Genomic DNA, 19,037 nt, shown 5'->3' on the forward strand with positions numbered 1-19,037 from the left:
AATCTGAAAGCTGAAAAAAAAAAAATCAGTTCTAAAACACAAAACAAAAACAGCAAAATCAAAGTAGATAAATGTTTAACTAATTGTCCAAAAAATGAAATGTTATGTCATATGCCACTTCGTTAATTGTTAAATTTATCACTTGTGAACATGTCATTACGTTAGAAAACAGGGTGTAGGTTATATGTTCTCACTTGGCACGAATTTCCGAATGGATGGAGAAGGGAAAAAAAGAACTTACTGTAAATTAATCAAGTTACCCATAATTAAATAATTTCAAAAGCAAAATTGCAGAAGTTCTTTTGAATGTTTTTTATAGCAAAAGTAAGGAAAACCTCGTGATGCACAATAAGGAATGACAGAGTCACGGCACATAGGATAGGAAGTCACCTGAGATCTCCAAGAGTGAGAGAGCCAGGGCTTCCAGAGGCCTTTCAAGAGTGCCTGGTCACAGATCATCGTCTGGTCAGTCCTGAGGCTTTCCCCCAGAGGTAGGCACCCACCTAGATGGGTGTAAGGACTTGCGGAGATTGGCCCACCCAAGAATTGGGTGCCATTTTCAAATGCTGGATCACCCTTTCCCAGCCCCTTCTGCTGAGCATTCCTTCAGCTAATGAAACACAGGTCATCCAGCCCTGGCTGAATATTTACTCAGTACACACCATCCTAGAGTTAAAGGCTGAAGGCCACGCTAAAGTTAAAACATTAAAAAGGAAGTCTTACCTCCTGGGTCAGTGTTAGAATTTTCTGGGAGTGGAATGTGACCCCTGGTGGATTTTAATCACGACAAGTGGCGTTACCTGGGACTGAAGCAGAATATTTAGATCGGCTTCCAACCCTGTCTGAGGCTGACATTGCAGAAATTCTTTTTTACTCCCTTCTAGAATTCAGTTTCCATGGCTGTAAAATGGGGGTGATGAGTCCTACCGAGAAATAGTGAGCAACAAAGTGGCTTCTGCTAACACTTCTGGGACCCGAGAAACACTGCGGGGTAAGGCAGTTATGCATCATTTAGCCCAGAATTTCTTTTTCACTTAAGTGTAACAATAAAACATTCCCAATTGAAATGATTGTAGCTTCATTGAACATTTTAGCGGTAAATACTGAGATTTAATTGTGAGAAGTTGTATTTCTCAAAGCTGGCCACATTGGTCCATCTCCCTTCCCGCATGCTCTCCCTACTGTGGGATGGTCAATTCCTCCACTAAGAGGTGGGCTTCGTGCACCCCCTACTCAAACTGGAGTGGAACTTTGTAACTCCCTCCAGCAATGCCATCCCATGGAGATGAGGCTGAGTGGCTTCTGAGGCTGGGTCACAAGAGATAATAGAGCTTCCGCCTGACTGTCTCTTGGGACACGGCCCTTTGGAGCTCCGAGCTGCTATGTAAGCACTCCGGCTACCCTGAAGCCACCGTGCTGGAGGGACTGGGAGGAGACCGAGAAGATGCCCAAGTAGCCCTGGTGTTAATGCTCAAGATCCTGAAATGGTATGATTATCGTTTTGTTCATGTATTTTTTTATTCTTTTTGCTTATCTCATTTATAAAATGTCTATAGCAAATACATTACTTTCCTCAAAATAAGACATTATTGTTTTTTAATTCCCCTCAAAAGGGGAGTGTTTTTTTTAACACCCTCTCAAAGCATCACCAGGCATTAGCTAATATCTCCCTGGAATTCCAACAACGGACTCTGCATAATTCACCAAAATAACTGCCCCCTCCCCCCGCCCAGAATCCTGACAAGCTTATACTAGTGGACAGACTCCAGGAACCATCGAGGTCCTCAGCCGACACGATTGGATCTGATGTTTGAATTCACCCATAGTTAGATCCACCAGCCCAGCTGAGACCTGAGCATCTGGTTTTTTGGTGAGTTTTTTTTTTTAAACCATAGGAAAATAAAACTTTTCTTTCATTCATTCAGCTAACATTGGTTAAGCCCTCTATGTGCCAGGGACGGGGGTAGGCGCTGGGGATATGGATGTGAGCTGAAGGAGGACTTGCCTTCTGCCTTCATGTAGTGAAAAATACAAATGGAGCAATGATCTGAGTGCCATGAGAGGGGGCACCCGGGGCAGTGAGTGGACGGAGAGGGCACACCTGGCCCAGAGGTGGAGCTTCGGGAAGGCTTCCCAGATAACCCAATACTCTGATAGGCAGTGAAGGGATCCCCATGTCCCAAGGTAGGGTGCAGCGTGCTATAGACCACATGTTTATTCCTCTCTGAAGCCTGATGTTGACATACTAACCCTCAGGGGCTCCTGCATGGCTCAGTTGGTTAAGCATCCCACACTTGATTTCTGCTCAGGTCAAGATCTCCAGGTCATGAGATCGAGCCCTGTGATGGGCTCTGCGCTCAGTGGGAAGTCTGCTTGTTCCTTGTCCCTCTGCTCCTACCTGTCCCCATCTCTTTCTCTCAAATAAATAAATAAAATATTTTAAGAAGAAGAAGAAGGAGGAGGAGGAGGAGGAGGAGGAGGAGGGGAAGGAGAAGTCCTCACCCCCAGTATGATGGTACTAGGAGGTGAGTAGGCCACGAAGATGATACCCTCCCAAATGAGATTGGTGTCCTTATAAAAGAGACCCCAGAGAGGTCCCTTCCCTTCTGTTCTGCCCTGTGAGGACACATCAAGAAGACAGCATCTGGACTGTCTCTGACCAGACGCTGAATTTGCCAGTGCCTCGATCTTGGGTGTCCCAGGGTCTAGACCTGTGGAAAACAAATGTTTGTTGTTTAAAAATGGTATTTTTATTATAGCAGCCAGAACCAGCTGAGACGGAAATCAAATGAGATCATCTTTGTGAGTACATTTTGCAAAGTGGAAATGCAAGGTGCAGTGGCCAGCCGCTGTCCCCACAGCCTCCGGCTGCTTCTGTAAACCAGCCGTGATTCTGATGGGGCAAGAGGCCTCTGTTTTCCACACTGGTGAGCACAAAGAGCCTCGGACCGTGACACTGACACAGGTCCTTGGTTGCCGTAGTCTCTTGTACTCCCGTATGCCGTTCACTAAACAGGCAGGGCACAGAGAGCCTTTCTTGCTCTAAGGCCAGTGGCCAAGGTCCAAGATGCTGCTGGGGACACATTGCCCCTGCCAGCCTGGCCTGACCATGCTGCCGGCCAGGTGGGGCTTGTGAAACAAGTGCCCTTAATTTGTTCTGACGTCCAGCCACGGAGAGCGCCAATCCTCCAGGGAGTACGGAGAGCTTGTCCTGTCCCCCATTATCCACTGGAACCAAGGGTGAAGGCCAGAGCTCTGTCTTTCTCCTGCAGCCACCACCCTGGGCGGGTCACTCGGAACACTGGCCCCAACTTCCCAGTCCCCATGTGTCCTTCTGTGTCACAGTCCATCATCACTAAGAGGCTCTTTCTACTGGGAAAGCCCTGCCATCCCTCCTGGGAGTCCCTCTCTGTGTTTCTCTGGTCCCTGGACAAGGAAGCCCAGACTTGTCAGCCAGGCCCACTGTCTCCTGCTCCTGGCCAGCTGCTTCATCTCCTGCCATTTGTTCTACCCAAAGCCAATTCTGACCATTTGTTCCCACCAGGCCCCAAATGGGACTCCATACCACCTCCTTCATATAACTCCTGCCAATCTCTTAAATCTTTGTTAAATTGTCACTTCCTCCAAGAAGCCTACCGGAAACTGCCAGCCTTCTGCCCCTCATGAGATCCCACAGATATGTATCTTCTACTAATCTTGCTGTATCAATGGGGCCACTCGCTGCCTTTCTTTTTTTTTTTTTTTTTTTGCCTTTCTTTATCACACCACACCCTGGGTATCCTGGGGAGTCTTTGGTGAAATGGAGACTGCAACTTATTGGGAGAGACGTTATGCAACAAGAAGGGTCCATATTGGCAACAAAAGTTTTATTCATCTTGCAGACCCTTAACTCTGAAGACCCCGCAAGGGCCACAGCTCCCTGCACGGCCCCTGCCAGGTGTGGGCAGAGCTGGGATCAGATGCTCTTGCTGAGGGAGCCCAGTCTCTGAATGAGAGGCAAAAGGGAGAAAGGTCTATGGAATCCGATGGATGCAGTGACTCTCCTAAAGAGATAGAATCTGCCTTTCTTCGTGGAAAATGCTTCTGCAGAGTCCAGTTCCCACAAAAGGTCCAGGGAAACCCAACCGGCCGCATAAATTCAGGGATTCCCCCGAATGTTGGTTCTGTGGCCCAAAAACTTTGGGAAATAATTATTTGAACCCAGTTTACTGGGTTTCTTTTCAGCAGACTCCTTCAGGTCCTCAGGAGAATGAATGCATTGCAAATCTCCAAGAGGGAAGTAAGTGTGAATACTAATGATGTTTATCTGGCCACAGCATCTGATTCTGAGGAATACCTCTCAATATCTTCTAGAATCACTGTTTCACGGAACACAGTTCAGAAAATGCTGCCCTAAAGATATTTATGAATTTAAGAATTCCCAAAGGGTCATATCTCCTAATAGCTAGATCTTTTAGAGAATTTTATTGATATTATTTCTTAATACATCATGGAGAATCTGCTTTTACAGAGGCAGTTCTGTTTTTTGTTGATGCCGTGAACCATGTATTCCTGTTTCCCTCATTACCATGGTTACCAGGGAGCTCAGAACTGAGCCCTGGCCCACATCCAGCTTCTACCCAGGCTTCTGGAGGAGAATTTCTGTCTACTTATGTTTCCTTGTTACCATCTTATCTCTTCTCTTTTCATTTTCTCTGTCATGATTCCCTTGTTTATTTGTTGTAAACTTATTTTACTGATATGTCAAAACCCTTTTGAAAAAGAAGCAAGATGGGGACAACCTGGGTGGCTCATTTGTTTGAGCATCCGATTGTTGACTGCAACACAGGGTGTGATCTCAGGGTTATGGGATCCCACATGGGGCCTTGTGCTGAGCAGGGAGTCCGCTTGAGAGTCTCTCTCTCCCTCCGCCTACCCCCACTCAAAACATAAATAAATAAATCTTTTTTTTTTTTTTAAGAGGCAAGATGTGCATAAATAACTGTAAACAACTATAGTATTGTTAGCAATAATGACGACAAAAACACTTTGATTCCAAAGAAGAGGTGACTCTCCTTTGAGAGATATTAAGGACTAGCTTTTTTTGGATCAGGAAAGGAGGACCCAAGATGGGTTTCCTCCTGGGCTTAATTCTCACGTTTAAGTGTTTCTAGTCTTCAAAGTCAGAAGAAATGTCTGCTTCCTTCCCCCACTCCCTTGAGAAACTGAAACAAAACCACCCTCGAGATCAAATAGATTACGTTAATGACATAGAGAAGAGAGGATGGTCTGTGCCCACTCCCTGAGCTCCCCAGACAACAGGCTTTTGTGCTCAAGGGAGAGACGGGGGGACGGGGGGCACTTGATAAGTTGCATCCACTGGACAGAGTATGCTGGGCTGACACTCCTGCCCTCCAAGACTCTGTAAGTTGAGTGGACGGAGGGCCATTGATTCTCGGCCACTGCCCCCACCACTGAGGACCCCTGCCTGCTCAACTCCTGGGGCCTTTTGAGGACCCAAAGGAGAAGTTGAGTCTTCAGATGGCCCTACCTTATTTGAATGTTCTTTCTCTAGACAAACTCTATCTAATCCTCTTCCCTTCCGACAACCTGTGACGTGACATACGTATGGTAATAACTCTTTTACCTGCCCATCTTTCCTGAGCTGGAGCTGCAGGCTGTCACCTACAGAGCCCCTTGTCCCCATCTTTGGACAATAGCCATGTTCTTCCTCATAGCGATTCCCTCACGAGTGGTCACCCAGGAGCAGACCGCCGGCTGCCTATATTCCTTTAGAGTTCTCTTTGGAGGCCGTGAGCCCCTGGGGGGGGAACAGAACCAACTGTCTCTCTCTTCCATGGTGCACACACCCTTTCCCCCAGACACTGAAGGGCACTGCTGACAAGAAGAGCCATGGATATGAAGACAGCCGTATGCATGAAGCTGGGGAAGGTATGACCTAGACCCTGATGGACAGTAAAAACTGCCCGAACCAGGTCTTCCCTCTCTGAGCCTATAAACACACCTGATGCCACATCATTCTCAATCTCCTTGGCAGTGCATCCCAGCAGGTGTGGGCTCGCTGAAGACTGGAACTCGTGGAATTCATGAATTTGTGTCTCTGCCAGTGCCTGCCTCTGAGTATGATCTAATGAAACAGGAGGAAAGATAATAAAAATTTAAAAAAAATAAATAAATAAAAAAGGAAGAGAGAGCAAGGTCTTCAGAGTTTGGGGAGGTCAGACATTATAGTCATGACCTCTATCAGTCTTCATAAAACCCTGAAAGGTTTGGATGTTATCATTAATCCATCTCAGAAAGGAGGACATGAAGCTCATCTAGGAAAGAACCAGTTGAGTCGGGACCACCCTCCAGACATTTCCATGGCCCTGGCTCTCCAGCTGTACCCAGGGCCAACCAGGAGTTTCAGCTTCATCCCAGAAGCAGTGGACCTTGAAATCTTTTTGAAAACTTGTGAGTTGAGTTTGCAAAGCAGTGTTCAAATCAGAATAGGGATTTTCCACCATAGAATTGGCCACAGCCCCAACTGGACCCCAAAGACATACGCTTAAAGCAATCATATTTATTGGACACTTAAATCAGAAAAATCTAGAAAACAGGGATGCCTGGGTGACTCAGTGGTTGAGCATCGGCCTTTGGCTTAGGTCGTGATCCCGAGGACCTGGGATTGAGGTCCCCATCGGGCTCTCCACTGGGAGTCTGCATCTCCCTCTCCCTGTGTCTCTGCCTCTCTTTCTGTGTCTCTTGTGAATACATAAAATCTTTTTTTAAAAAAAGAAAAATCTAGAAAACAGAGATTCTCCCCCAATTCTTCTCTACACTTAGAGTAGTGTCCTTCTGGAAAGCCCAGACTTCATTCCACAGGCATCTTCAATTCTCCTGGGGAAAAGAGGAAAGGAAGTTCAAGCCTATCGGCCAGGGCAGCTCACTTCAGGATAACAAGGCCTCATCAGGCTGCCATGGGCACGCACCGAGAAGACCCCCGAGGCCACAGACCCCACCCCCTGCCCACTGGGCACCAGCATCCCGACGGGAAGTTGGAATAGAAATAAAGTACTCACAGGTTCACCACGTGCAACGAGAGGTTTACATGGGGGCCGTGAAAGTTTGGCTAACCCTTGGTTGTAAAAACTGCAAAGGGCTTTATTTGTGGCTGTCCCTTCAGTGGGTGTCTGCTCCAGGGGAAAAAGCAAATCTTTGTGAGGGACCTATTGGTTCCTGTGTACGGCTTACTTGGCTCAAAAGAAAAAAAAAAAGTCGTTTAAACGATTTAATTGGCCTAATTTGTGTTCTTAAAAAATGAAAATGAAAAAACTGAGATTTTATGGGCGGTGTTACATTTTTAATGGGCAAGTATCCCAGGCCGGTACTTTTAATTGGAAAATGTCAAACAGCTGGTTGTTTTTGGCTCGGAAATAAGAATACCTACCATTTGCTGGAGGGCCACAATTCACGAAGTACCTCGTGTCAGACGTGGTGCTTGCTGCTAGCATGTGCTGAGATTAAATGGCGATGTCCGAATTCATCTTCACTATGCTGTGTTCCAAAGGTGGCTTGAGACAACTGGTAGCCTTGCTCGTACAACCCACGGGTGTGAGGCCTTGCTGACACAAGCTCTATTCCAGAAGGTGTGGCCAGGAACTGGGAGCATTCCCACCACTGAGACTTTTCCCAAACATAGCATTTGTGCCTTCCTACCGCGATTATCTTAAAAGGCCTGGAAATTCAGGCTAGTCCCACACTTCTTGGCCATTGCTGGAGCATGAAGGACCATGCATTGTTGGAGCATGAAGGACCTCGCCTGAAGCTGGGTACGCTGGGACAAGTGTGTGGAGCTGGGGTCAGCGGTGCCCCAGTGTCCCCTCTTTGGCCAGCATTCTCCTCGATGCCTTAGGCCACGTCTTTGTCCTCCCTGAGCTTTCATTTCTTCATGGGCAGAGACTGAACCCTGCCATGTCCAGTTCTCAGCATCACTCCAGGGCTGCTGTGAGATCGTGCGAGAGAAAGGCTTTACCGTGCTGTTGTCATCCAAGACCTCCGTGTCAGGAGGCCTGGCTACCAACTGCAGCTCCATCTCTTGCTGTGGAACTGTGGACAGGTTATTTCTTCCTTCTCAGCCTTTATGCCCACATCTGTAAGACAAAGGTGGTGAAGGCCGATGTTCTTGGTCAGTGCACCTCGAGTGTAGCCTTCAGATGAGCACAAGATGAGGAGCTTATATTCAGTGCTAGAATATAAATCAATACCCTCCCCTCCTCATTGAGAAAGTCTTGCTGTGAAAAAGAAAGAAGAAAAAGAAAGAAAGATAGAAAGAAAGAAAGAAAGAAAGAAAGAAAGAAAGAAAGAAAGAAAGAAAGGAAGGAAGGAAGGAAGGAAGGAAGAGAAACAAGGGAAAAAGCCAGCTAACCTAGACAGTAGGCCACAACGATTCCAACGACATTCTTATCCTACTTACAAGATACGCGGGGACCTAGGAAATGGGTTTGATTCAGAGTTATTGCTATCCAGGTGGGGCCACTGTTCTAAGTAGCCAACAGGGCTTCGTGGGGGACTTCACATAGCCCAGCAGGGCTTCAGGTCAGCACAGTGGTCCCTGCCCACTTCCAAACTTGAAACTGCCCAGAAGCTTCCAAACTTGGCGGAGAGATGAGGCACGAGCAAGAGTTTATCAAGAACGGGCCAGACCTCTAGCTGAGGGACTGGCAGCAAGCAGCCCTACACGAGGCCTGTCGGCAGAGGAGCCATGGAGAGAAAGTTCACTGAGATGGCACAAGTAGGGAGGGCTTTCTCACCAGGGTTGTTAGAGGTAACACGCTGCTAAGTTAAATTTGGACAGGTCCGGGAACACAGTGCCTCACACACATTATCCTTGTGCTCATTTTTCCATAATCTAGAAATGAGTTCTGGGGCTCATGTGTGGGAGACCAGCCAACTTTCTCAGGCAGCTGATCTGGACTTCCGACGTAAAGTTCGATTCCCGTGAACACCTTGATACCCTTGTGTATATACCTGCATAGGCAAGCATCAATGTACACATCTACATGGATGTACGCTAGCACCTCTGCAGGGGGGGGTCCCAACTGTTGATTTCCGTGATGCCTCTGCCCCCGCAGCCACGTTCTCAGCTGGGACTCAGACCTGCTCATGAAACACAAACCTGTTCTCGTGTGTCGTCAACTCCATCCCCTCTTTGCTCAATTTGCTGTGACAACTGGAAAGTGAGATGCACAATCGGCCCCTTTGTTCATTTTCCACACTTCACTGTAAAGAACAAGAAATTATTAGGGAAAATATGGAGGTATATAGGCTGGGAAACTCATTTCTCCCCTGTAGTTCAAAATTTTGCAATTTGAGGGTGTTTGTCATATTTTCAATCACCTGATGATAATTGGCTAGGGCAGTATCTGCCTGCATGGTAATCTTATTTCGCCTTCCGGGGTTCAGGCATGAACTTTCTTTCTCCTTGTCTCTGAATTTCTTTTCATCTGTCTGTCCTTTGGTGGACTTTTTTTTTTCCGTCTTTATGGTTTTTCTACGCAATCCGTTGGCCACATGATTGCTTAAATTTAACTTCCAACTTTCAAACTGCTGTGCATGTGTCTGCGTGCGTGTGTGTGGCTTCTGCCCCACCCCCGTCTAGAAAGGAAATATTCCCATGGGAAAAGATAAGTGTGAAACAAGGGTGGCTAGGGTCCTATCTTTGAGGTGTCCAGACTCATACAAAGAACTTTTTAACGAATTGTTTTTCCTCAAAAAAGGAAGACATGTGTAGTCTCTCCCCCAGAGGGTTCTGAATTCTTCGCTAAGGAGGCTAGAAAGAGAACGCTTCCAACCCTTCTCCCTTCAAATCCGAAATCTTTGAAAGCTACGCAAGGATAAAGCAACGTTTTCTTGTAAATTTTGCGACAAGAAGTCTAGACTTTTTGAATCTGAGGCACATTTGAGCTTACGAAAGGGGCAAATCGCCTTGGGTTTTCGGGGGCCATTCTAGAATGCTTGGGAAGGGCTCCCTTTATTCCTGGCCCGCCTTTGATGCCACATGACCTTTGACTCTGATCAATGCATCCTCCTCCTGGAGCAGCAGACAGGAGATGAACTCTCTCAGCGCCCAGAGGAAGAGCGGGCAGTTCGGCCCTGACCTCTCGCCCTGGCCCTAACCTCACTGATAATTGAGTTTTCCATCCGTGCTCATCAGCAGGGTCGAAACACAAAGAAATAAGCCCCTCCTGACTCTGTCGTTGCCCAGATGAAACCTCGAGCCAAATCTGTTCAGCTCACACCGACATCCGGCGCGGGAACGCACACGGGGGGCCGTGTATCGGGGGGCCCGGCTCCCCCATTCCAGCCTGGGCCTCCTGGCACTCCCACATCCCTGCTCCAGGCTGTGTGGCTCCCACAGCCTTTGCTCCTCCTCACAGAGAGCTGAGAGACAGAGACAGAGACTGGGGGGGGGCGGGGGGCGCTTCGTCTCCTTGAAAGATTGCACAGCCACCTACAACACCTGGCCTCCGGGGCCTTCTGTAAAAGTCTGTTTCCCAGACACTCCTTGAAGATGAAAAATTTAAGACAATTTAGAAGAAATTTTCTCTACCTCACCTTCGATCTTCGTAAAAGTTCTTATTTTAGAATAAAGTGAGCGATCAATAGGCTTCTTTGGAGCACTTCCAACCCTAGATTTGCCCTCCTGGAGGAAGCTGTGGATGGCTAGCTTCGCGGCCACGGCTGGCTGCATTGGACACAGCAGGTGCGGGCTGGGGACACAGGGACACACGGATCTGTCTGCAGCCCGCGGCTCCCCCGGGACTGGTTTGAGGGGAGCCAGGGGAGAGGCCCTCCCTGTGTTGCTTGTGGATAATAACCACCTCATCAGCGTGATGCTTTCCCACCTTGCAGTTTGCACAGTCTCCTCTGACCCCCCACAGCCCCACCGAGGGAACTGAATGACATCCCAGGACACTGAAGGGCTGCAAGCTTCTCAGTCACCCAGGCCTGGAAAAGGTGAAGTGGAGAGTTGAAGCCAAGGTTGCAGATTCTGCGGCCCACGAACTCTCTGGAGCATCTCGATGCTGCAGGAGGAACACTCCGGGAATGCAGAAGAAGGAGGAGGCTTCCAGGCTCTGATAAACACCCAAGGAAACAGAAGCAAGATGGAGCAGCGATGGCCAGAGGGAGCGGTGGAGACCGGACTTCCGAGGATGGAGAGGCTGTGGCTGGAGCTTCCTAGGAGAGGAAGGGCCTCCACGGAGCCTCAGGACGGAGCAGCACAGAAAGAGGGAACCAGGAATGGTGGAGGGAGAGGTCAGCTCAGGGACAGTGGCCAGGCTGGTCAGTGGACGCCACAGTCCGGCAGTCCCGACGGTGAAGCACTTAGGGATGGAGGGAGGCACCAGGTGTGTAGGGCCTTTGCTGTCGGGCCAGGAGTTGGGGGTTTCTTCCAGACCCTCCTGGAGTAACTACTGCAGAGATATGATATGTGTGCAGCATTAATACAATGAGAATATTTTCCCATTTGGAAACTGAAAGGTGAAAAACCTTATCCGAAACAGTGCCTGGTCCCTGGGCCTGCCAGTGGTCTTCCCAAAGCTGGGACCTATCGGCATAAAGAACTCCTTGCCCTCCTTGCTACCTGCCCTCCTGCCTGGGCGGTATGAAGCTCCCGAGGCCCTCCCTAGACCTCCAACCTCTGAAGTCCCTGCGCTGCCTGTTTGGAGGTAGAGGGTCTGGAAGTGAGGCAAGAAACTGTATTTTTACCCAGTGCCCACAGGTGGTTATTGGCCGTGGACATGTTTAAAAAGAAGGAACACGACCATAAAAACCACCCAGGGCACTGGCAAATAATAGGGCACCTCCTGGAAAGACTGAGACAGTAGGTCTGGTGGCGGGGGAACCAAGGATCGGGATTTTTAACAAAAGCTGAGATAGAATTAGGGTAGGCCAAGAGGTGGGTCATGCAAGTGTAGGGTTAGATCCTTTCTTTATTTAAAAGTTTGCTCTGTTGCTCATCATAGGTATGTTTGCACTTATTTGTTTTATTTGTTTGTTTGGTAAACGTATTTTACTTAAATTCACTTAGTTAACATAGAGCCTACCATTAGCTTCAGATGCAGAGTTCAGTTATTCATCTGTTGTATAAAACACCCAGTGCGGGACACCTGGGTGGCTCAGCGGTTGGGCACCTGCCTTCGGCTCAGGTCGTGATCCCAAGATCCAGAATCGAGTCCCGCATCAGGCTCCCCGTGAGGAGCTTGCTTCTCCCTCTGCCTTGTCTCTGCCTCTCTCTCAGTCTATGTCTCAAATAAATAAATAAATAAATAAATAAATAAATAAATAAATCACCCAGTGCTCATCACATCACGTGCTCTCCTCAATGCCCATCACCCAGTGACCCCATCCCACCCCTCCCCTCCCCTCCCCTCCAACAACCCATGGTTTGTCTCCTCTGATTTCATCTTGTATTTTTTTTTCCTCTCTTCCCCATGATCCTCTGTTTTGTTTCTTAAATTCCACATATGAATGAGATCATATAATAATTGTCTTTCTCTGATTTATTTCACTTAGCATAATTCTCTCCCATTCTTTTTTTTTTTTTTTTTGAATTCTCTCCCATTCTAACCACATTGATGTAAATGGTAAGAATTCATCCTTTTTTTTTTTTAAAGATTTTATTTATTCATGAAAGACAGAGAGAGAGAGAGAGAGGCAGAGACACAGGCAGAGAGAGAATCAAGCTCCATGCAGGGAGCCCGACGTGGGACTCGATCCCAGGTCTCCAGGACCATGCCCTGGGCTGAAGGCAGAGCTAAACTGCTGGGCCACTGAGGCTGCCCGAATTCATCCTTTCTGATGGCTGAGTAAGATTCTATAGTGTATATACACCACATCTTCTTTATCCATTTATCTGTTGATGGACATCTGGGCTCTTTCCAAAGTTTGGTTATTGTGGACATTGCTGCTATAAACAATGGGGTGCAAGTGCCCTTTCGGATCACAAAGTTTGTGCCCTTTGTGCTAATTTATGATGTTCTCTATCTCAGTGACTGACTTTTTTGGCCCTCCTTAAATTTTGCACCCAAAATGAGTTCCTCACTCCCCTCACCTGATCCTAGCCCTGAACAAAAGCCCCGGGTGGTCCTGAGTGCAATCACTGCCACCACCTTCCAGGTTCTTCCCTACATTCTGGCCTCATAGGCCTCCACTCCTCACATTTTCTATGGCCTCAGCCATAGGCACAGGCTCTGCACCCCTACTGCACCCACTCTGATGACTAGCTCTCAGCTGGGCCCTTGGACCTGCTGTCCTACAAAGTCCTTATTTCCTCTGGGATCCTCACTCCCCCGGTCAATTCCTCCTCCAGTGTCACCATGGCCTTCTTCCTGTACACAGCACTAGAAGCCCTGCAACATACTCTTCCATTTAAATCCCTGAACCCCCAACACCTCCAGAGGAGAATAGTTTTTGCACACACCTCCGCGATAGGACTATCTCACCATCCCAGGATTTCTCTGTGCCTGTGAGCCCTGGTTCAGCAAAAGAAAACAACCTTAGATTCCCTCACACCTAGAACATATGTTGGCACTCAGGATTTTGATGAATGAATGAATGAATGAATGAATGAATGAATGAAAGTCAGGGTGCAATGGGATGAGCATAGACTTTGGTCTCACAATACAAACTTGAGCTTGAATCCATATCCACCACTGACTACCCTAGTGCTCCTGACAGAGACTTAGAATCTCCAGGCTCCATTTCTTTATCTGTGAAATGGGCCTGATAAAGCCACCCTTCAGGGTTGTAAAAATCACAAGTACCTGGGACACAGTAAAGGATGTTCCATAAACTTATAAAATACTAGGGATCAGAGAGTAGATCTTCCCCTCTAACCATCTTCTGGTGCTGTCTGCTCTGAGGGGTGTGCACTAGTATCCTCTGAGGCTGACTATTGTGGTTCCTGTATCATGTCTGAGTTTCGTTTGATGGGTGATTAATAATGAGTAAGACTTAGGTGAGAATTGGTCCCCAAATCAACTAGATGGTTTGCACAATCTAAAGCCAGACATAGGAAAGAATTAATGTGGGTCTTTGTTGAATTGCCCTGATTTACCCCCAAATTTCAGGATCATCATCTGGTGCCTGTGCTTGTGTGTGGTGGCACTCTGCTAGGGAGACTCCTATATACCATCAGAGATAGAGTCTCCCAAAGTCCCTTGAAGGCCTAAATGTCACAAAAAAATATCTTACTCTGGAGTAGATTTATCCTGACCCTCCCCATATTAGTAGAGTTTTCTAGAGAAACAGACGTAGGGTGGAGAGAGAGAGAGAGAGAGAGAAAGAAAGAATTTAAGAAACTGGCTCAAAAAAAAAAAAAAGAAAAAAAGAAAGAAACTGGCTCACGTGATCATAGGTGATGACAAGTCCATAATTTGCAAGGCAAGCCGGGAGGCTGGAGACCCAGTAAAGAGTTGATGCTGTCTTCTTGAGTCCAAAGACCATCTCAACACAGACTTCCCTCTTTTGGGGGGATCTCATTCTTTTTATTAATGCCTTCAACAGACTGGATGAGGCCCAACCACATTACGAGGGTGATCTGTTTTATTCAGTGTTCTGGTTTCAACACTAATCTCCTCTAAAAAATATTTCCCCAGTGACATTTAGACTGGTGTTCAACCAATCAACTGAGCACCATAACCTAGCCACGTTGACACATCAGAGTAACCATTATACTCCCCAAGTTTACAGCATGAAATGAAATCAGCCCATGAGATAATCAACATGTAACTAAACAGAAGCAATCATGGGAAAGCACTTTGTGCGGGTGGCAGGGAGGATCCCACATGCAAAGGTGCCACTGGGGTAAGGGTTGTGACCAGTCCGCTGCTGGAGAACAACCAGAAGTCACCAGGTGCTCATCCAAAAAATCCCTGAGTTATCCCTTCAAAGACTAATTCATTCACCAAACGTTGTTGACCCTCCAAAGTACTAGCCATCTCACTAGGCTCTAGGGTAAAGATACGGATCTGACCATGGACCTCAGGACCTCACAGTCCAGGGTGGAGGCAGACACCCAAGAGACAAGTGCTATGACAGCAGAGTATGTCAAAAAGGAAAGGCAGGTATAAGCACCTCCACTCGCGGAGGATGTGATGGTGTTTGTGGGGATAAAGAGCTAGCACCAAACATAGTGATCATCACTAGGGAGATGAATAAGGAGAAATCGATGGGGCACAATGAGAAATTTTTTACAGCATTTAGAAGCAAAGAACTAGGTGTATGCACAACATTAGATTTTTTTTTTTTAATGTAATGTGGGATGGGGGAAAGAAGTAAGAAGCAAAACAGTGGATGGCTTGGTGGCATTTACATGATCTCAAAATACACTGCACAACATACTTTAGAGAGATGCATGTGATTTCAGGGGTACACAGCAGATGCCTTGGGACAGTCGTCTGTGAAGAGAGGGGGATGGAACGAGGACGAGTGAGTGCATCAGCGCAAAGAGGAGCCTGGCAGGGACCAGTGAGGGATGTTGAAGACTATGAGGGACTCAAGCCTCTGCACTGAGTTCCAGAGAATCCCCACAGCAACCACCATGGGTGAAAAATCATGATGAGAGAGATTTCACAGCCTGGTTGTAATGACTTGATCATTACAAGTCATTGGTCAACGCCTGTCTTCCCTTCCAGGCCAGAGGTTGGCATACTACAGCCCATGAGCCAAATCCAACCCACCATCTGTTTGTGTAAATAAAGTCTTACTGGCATAAGGCCACGCTCATTCATTCGCAGAGCGCCCATGGCTGCTTCCACGTGACAATGGCGGCTTCTGGAACTGCAACCGAGACTGGGCAGCCTGCAAGGGTATTTACCAAGTGGTCCTTTCAGAAAAAGTTTGCCCACTCCGTTCCAGATTAAAAGCTCATGGCCAGGGCCAAGGATAGAGAACAGAGGACTCCACAGATGGTGACATATATATATATGGTGATCAAACACTAGACAGGAGGGGCACCTGGGTGGCTCAGTGGTTGAGCATCTGCCTTTGGCTCAGATCGTGATCCCGGGGTCCTGGGTTCGAGTTCCGCATTGGGCTCCCCATGGGGAGCCTGCTTCTCCCTCTGTCTATGTCTCTGCCTCTCATGAATAAATGAATAAAATCTTTAAGACAAAACAAAACCAAAACACCAGACAAGTGCAGGAGCATCTCAAGATCAGACTAGCAGACTCAGAGGGCAGGTGAGGGCCACTCGGTTCTTCATGGGCACTGGGCCTTTGTACCTGGCGCTCTTCTACGTGCACTGCTCTCCAGGCCTGCTTTTCCTGGCTGTGCTTCTCATACCTCTTCCTGGAGGCCTCTCTGGTCCCCCACCCTCAGGTCGAGAAGCCCTGCTCTGTGCTGTCATATCATTCTGCGCTTCCTGGTACTACACGACACTCTGGTGATGATTTGTTCAATGTTGAACTTCATTTCTTCACACGGGCAAGGGTCACGTCCTGCTCAATTCTAGATTCCCAGCAATTCCAGAATGTATACGGGAAGAGCAAGGAATAAGATTCAAGGAAAATGCCAAAGGCTTGGAGTGCCCAAGAGAGTGGATGCTTTCACCCAAGGGGCAGGTGCTTAGTCCTGACTTCCTCATACAAAGAAGATGGTCTGCTCCAACAATTATTGACCTGGAGCTAGAAGGAGCCAGATCCAGGCCAACCCAAGTCCCTTCTGGAGTTTGTGCTACCTTGTTCGCATCTTTGTTCCTCAGTGAACCAAGACTGCACACAGAGCATAGAATGCAATATTGCTGTTTTAAAGACCTGTCATCAGGAAGAGGGTCCCTGAATTTGGAGTGCTAGATCATCCCTGCCTCCATCCATCTCCAACCTCCAGGCACTGTTCTAGGGGCTTTACATAAATTCATTCCTGGAATCCTCAGGACAACTCATGTTACAGATGAGGAATCTATGGCAGAGGGAAATCTAGCCTCTGTACCCTGGGGGATCCATCTTTTGAGCACCAGAGCCAGATTTATTCCCTGGGAGCCTGGTGACAGAGTTCAGGCCTTGGCCATTACTCTACGCCACCTCTCCCCCAAGGTTGCTGGTGGACTTGTCACATTTGACGTTCAGGTCCTTATGTGTTCCTTCTAGCACCGTGTGGAGGGGCAGATAGGAAGAGGGATTCTTATCCCACGTAGCGGGTGAGAAATCAAAGAAAGTGTGTGCTCTGAGCAACATTCTGGACTCTTCCTGCTGCCTCTGCTACCAAACCCCAACACAGTGCACCCATGGCAAGAGGACAAGGCATTTTACATAGGAAATATTCACAGTGCACTAGGCCATGCCAGGTCCCACGCTAAGGATCCAGGAGACCAGAGAAAGAGCAAGACTGACCAACCCTGGAGAGGGTACTGGGTCTGTGGACAGTAGGACACGGAGACACATTCTGTAACCAGGGGGAACATCAAGGTGAGGGATCAATCCCTAGGTGTGATCATTTCCTTCTAGGATTATCAGGCCATCTTCCTGGAAGGGAGTGCACCTGCCAAGTCCTAGAACTGAGTCCATGTTCCCACATTTTTTATTTTATTTTTTTTCCCACATTTTTTACCCAGTAACCAATAAAAGGGTGCCTTGGGCTTCCTCTACCTACAGAAGGAGCCTTCGCTCCAGGCTCCCTGACTTGGATCCAGCTTTGGCTCCCACTCCCAGCTCAGCCCAGACGTCCCCATAGAATGTCTACTACACAGCAGCTCTGTCCCTGTCCAGCCCCATGACCTCCCTGAATGAGGCACACAGCGTCTGACCCTCAGGATCACACAGGAACCCCGCTGGAATTCACAGGCTCTTCCCTCCTGGCCTCTTCTGGTGCCCCTCCCTGCTCAGCCTTGAGAGCTGGCCTGGCATCGGAGGGACCAGAAAGGACAGAACAGAAGGCAACCACGTGCCCCAAGGAGCCCCAGGCTTCCTTCCTCTCCGGGAAGTTGATGACTCGCTTGCCTGCCTTCTCCATCCTGTCCTTCTGTTCTTGAGGCTATTTTCCCAAAGGAACCTTTGGAGACTGTGCTTGTGGGGACTTGACGACTTCAAGGGTGACTTTCACTTGAGCAAATCTTGACTTCCTGACACACGAGGTGCCCGCATGAGGTGCGCTCTGATGCAGAGTACAAGTGACTTCTTCGACACAGGAAATGAACCCTGGCCAGTGCAGGAAAATGAAAATAGATGGAGAGAAATCTCCCTCCCAAATGTCCCAGGATCCCAAGGATCTGCCACAGTAGAACACGAAGCGGCTCTAGAACCGGGTCTCCATCAAGCTCCCACAGACACCTTCAGAGGATGCCCCCGGGAAGATTGAAGCCAAGTGCCACCTACCAATGCTGGGGTCAGCCCGCTGGCTTCTCCTCCTCCTCTCCCTGAGCCCTCTTCTTCCTCAGCACGTCCCCAGGAGGGTTTAAAACTCAGCTTCAAGTGAGATTCCCTCTCCTGGCTGTTGTCCCTGACTCGTCTGCTTGGCCTGTTCCTGCCTCTTGTCTCTTGTCACAAACCTTGGGCCCACTGACCTCTGGCCTCTTCATGCACCACCTACCCTGGCTTCTTTTGTACCCATTTATCTGATTGGCTGACCTCTGTCCATCCTCTAGGACTCTTGATAAGTCCTCGGCAGTGAGGGACCGAGCCCGCTTCAGCCTGAAGCCTGGGCATACTGGACAGCCCGTTCTGCCTCTGACCAGGGAAGACCTCAGCCAGTCAGGCCTTGACCTTTGCAAGGATCAGCTGGCCTCCAGGCCAAACTGCCACAGACACCCAGCAGCCAAGGTGACCTCACCATCTGCTCAGCAGTCACACAGACCCTTGAGACTCCTCCGGAGCCTCTTCGGGCTCCCATTCCGGGGCCTGACAATAATACAAGGACACTCACCTGTCTTACAGGTAATAGCACTTGCATCATCTAACAACGAAAACAGAATCTTTACCTTCCATCAACTGGAGGATCTTCCTGTTGCCAAATATGATAAGGAAAGGAGCCCAAGGGAGCCCCTCGAGTGGGATCTC

General features: G+C 48.3%; 1 long non-coding RNA gene across 1 annotated transcript; it reads left to right on the plus strand.

Annotated features, from left to right (window-relative positions):
* Positions 1 to 883: 883 nt before the first annotated feature.
* On the plus strand, positions 884 to 15,715 carry LOC144324712 (uncharacterized). The gene is made up of 3 exons (XR_013390145.1): positions 884 to 991; positions 1,734 to 1,870; positions 15,413 to 15,715. It is a non-coding gene; the product is annotated as an uncharacterized LOC144324712 (long non-coding RNA).
* Positions 15,716 to 19,037: the final 3,322 nt, after the last annotated feature.

Source organism: Canis aureus, chromosome 12 (assembly GCF_053574225.1).
Source record: "Canis aureus isolate CA01 chromosome 12, VMU_Caureus_v.1.0, whole genome shotgun sequence".
Classification (NCBI taxonomy): domain Eukaryota; kingdom Metazoa; phylum Chordata; class Mammalia; order Carnivora; family Canidae; genus Canis; species Canis aureus.